This window comes from Helianthus annuus, chromosome 16, assembly GCF_002127325.2.
Source record: "Helianthus annuus cultivar XRQ/B chromosome 16, HanXRQr2.0-SUNRISE, whole genome shotgun sequence".
Taxonomy (NCBI): Eukaryota; Viridiplantae; Streptophyta; class Magnoliopsida; order Asterales; family Asteraceae; genus Helianthus; species Helianthus annuus.
The window spans coordinates 79,604,022-79,607,459 of NC_035448.2; positions in this window are offsets into that span (position 1 = coordinate 79,604,022).

Here is a 3,438-nt window from a genome sequence, read left to right on the forward strand (position 1 = left end):
GATGTTCCTTGGAACTTGGTGAACGAACATTCATTATCGATCTCTTACCCGTGGAGTTGGGTAGTTTCGACATAGTGGTTGGCATGGATTGGCTATCCGATAACCGAGCCGAAGTCGTGTGCTATGAGAAGATCATACGCCTACCACTACCAAACAAAGAGACACTTGTTATACATGGAGAGAAGCGTGACACACCGATGCGGATTATCAATTGTATGAAGGCACAGAAGTGCTTAAGGAAGGGTGGCATTGCATTCCTTGCGCATGTTGTCGACAAGAAGGCCGAGGGGCCGCAGCTGAAAGACATTCCTATGATTAGAGACTTTCCTGAAGTCTTTCCTGACGACTTGCCGGGACTACCACCAATTCGACAAGTCGAGTTTCACATCGACTTAGTACCGGGAGCAGCACCTGTAGCCTGGTCTCCATATCGATTAGCACCTTCTGAGATGCACGAATTGTCCACACAACTTCAAGAGTTGTTGGATAAGGGATTCATTAGACCAAGCTTCTCGCCTTGGGGAGCTCCAGTTCTTTTTGTGAAGAAGAAGGACGGGACATTCAGAATTTGTATCGACTACAGAGAGTTGAATAAACTCACCATCAAGAATCGGTATCCACTACCGAGGATTGATGACTTATTCGACCAACTGCAAGGTTCGAGCTTCTACTACAAGATGGACTTACGATCAGGGTATCACCAGCTACGAATACAAGAAGAAAGCATACCGAAAACGGCCTTTCGAACTCGTTATGGTCATTACGAGTTTCTCGTTATGCCTTTTGGTTTAACGAACGCACCGGCGGTCTTCATGGATTTAATGAACCGCGTGTGCAAGCCGTATCTCGACAAATTCGTCATAGTGTTCATTGACGACATCTTGATATACTCACGATCGGCAGACGAGCATGAACAACATTTGAGAACCATCTTAGAACTACTCAAGAAGGAGAAACTATACGCGAAATTTTCCAAATGCGAGTTTTGGATTCGTGAAGTGCAATTTCTCGGGCATATAGTGAACGAGAAAGGCATTCAAGTAGACCCCTCGAAGATCGAAGCAATTAAGTACTGGGAAGCACCCAAGACTCCAACTGAAGTCCGACAGATCTTGGGATTAGCGGGGTATCATCGGAAGTTTATCGAGAATTTTTCAAAAATTGCTCAACCACTAACCTCCCTTACCCAAAAAGACAAGAAGTTCGATTGGGGGGAGAAACAAGAAGACTCGTTTCAACTACTCAAGGATAAGTTGTGCGAGGCACCAATCTTATCACTACCCGAGGGAACCGATGACTTTATAGTATACTGCGATGCATCACATCAAGGTTTGGGATGCGTACTTATGCAACGGAATAAAGTTATCGTGTATGCATCCCGACAGCTAAAAGTTCATGAGAAGAACTATACCACTCACGACCTCGAGTTAGGTGCAGTGGTATTCGCTTTGAAGATATGGCGGCATTACTTATACGGTACCCAGTGTACAGTTTTCACGGATCATAAGAGTCTTTAGCACATATTCAATCAAAAGGAACTTAATATGCGTCAGCGACGCTGGATTGAATTGTTGAACGACTATGATTGTGAAATTAAGTACCATCCGGGCAAGGCAAACGTTGTAGCAGACACCTTGAGCTGCAACGAACGGGTTAGAACTTTGAGAGTTCGAGCCTTAGAGATGACAATTCACACGGATCTTACCACACAAATCCGTGATGCACAACAAGAAGCACTTAAGGAAGAACACCTTGAAACAGAATCACTTCGAGGCATGGAAAAACAATTAGTGCCAAAAGAAGATGGAACTTTATACCTTATGGGTAGAATTTGGGTTCCACTCTTTGGAGGCCTTCGAGATGTTATTTTTAAGGAAGCTCATAGGTCTAAGTACTTGATCCATCCTCGATCAGATAAGATGTACCAAGACTTGAAGGAGTAATGTTGGTGGCCTAACCTTAAAAGGGATATCACTATCTATGTCGGAAAATGCTTGACCTGTGCGAAAGTCAAGGCAGAGTATCAGAAACCATCGGGTTTACTACAACAACCCGAGATTCCCGTTTGGAAATGGGAACAGATATCGATGGACTTCATTACGAAGTTACCCAGGACCTCAAAAGGCCACGACATGATATGGGTAATCGTCGATAGATTGACAAAGTCCGCACACTTCTTACCGATTCGGGAGAAGGATAGTACAGAGAAACTGGCGGGAATCTATCTCAGAGAAATAGTGGCTCGTCATAGAGTGCCTATTTCAATCATCTCAAACCGAGATGGTCGCTTCATTTCAAGAATTTGGAAATATTTTCAAGAGGCCTTTGGATCTCATTTAAATCTGAGTACGGCCTTTCATCCACAAACTGACGGCCAGAGTGAACGGATAATCCAAACACTCGATGACATGCTTCGTGCGTGTGTTCTGGATTTGGGCGGCAACTGGGATACTCACTTACCATTGGTTGAGTTTTCCTACAACAACAGCTACCACACAAGTATACAAGCTGCACCGTTTGAAGCTCTCTACGGTAGAAAGTGTCGCTCTCCGCTATGTTGGGCGGAAGCGGGCGATAAACAACTCATCGGTCCAGAGTTAGTCTAAGAGACTACTGATAAAATCTTTCAGATCAGAGACCGTATCAAGGCGACTGGCGATCGACAAAAAAGCTACGCAGACAAGAGACGGAAGCCATTATCTTTCGAGGTCGGAGACAAGGTCTTATTGAAAGTCTCGCCTTGGAAGGGCGTAGCAAGATTTGGTAAGCGTGGAAAGCTTAACCCCCGTTATGTAGGTCCCTTTGAAATCTTGGAAAAGATTGGCAACGTTGCCTACAAGCTGAAGTTACCAGAAGAACTAAGTACTGTACACGACACGTTTCATGTGTCGAACCTTAAGAAGAATCTAACACAAGAAACAATTATCATCCCGGCGGATGAAGTTCACATAGACGACAAACTCCAATACACTGAAGAACTTGTTTAGGTCATGGATTGAAGATCCAGAAAACACAGAGAAGTCGTATCAAATTGGTAAAAGTTCGTTGGAACTCTCGACACGGACCCGAGTATACTTGGGAACGTAAAGATCGAATAAAGGCAAAATATCCTCAACTGCTCCCGAAGCCTCCTGCAAAGGATGACTCAGCTAGAATTTCGGGACGAAATTCTTAATAACAGGGGGAGAATATGACAACTCCCACTTTACGGTAACTTTTTACACTTAAAATACTCATTTTTAGCTACATTTTTAATTCATTTTGAGCATCCGAACTGCTTATTTCGTGGCATACACATAGAATACTCAAGGAATACTTACTTAGGATGCATATGATCTATTTTTATTAAGTACATTTGAAAGAGTTTAGACAATGCATCGAAACTACTAGGAAAGCACCTAATAAACTAGTTTTCTAACGAAAACGCAGAATCTGCAA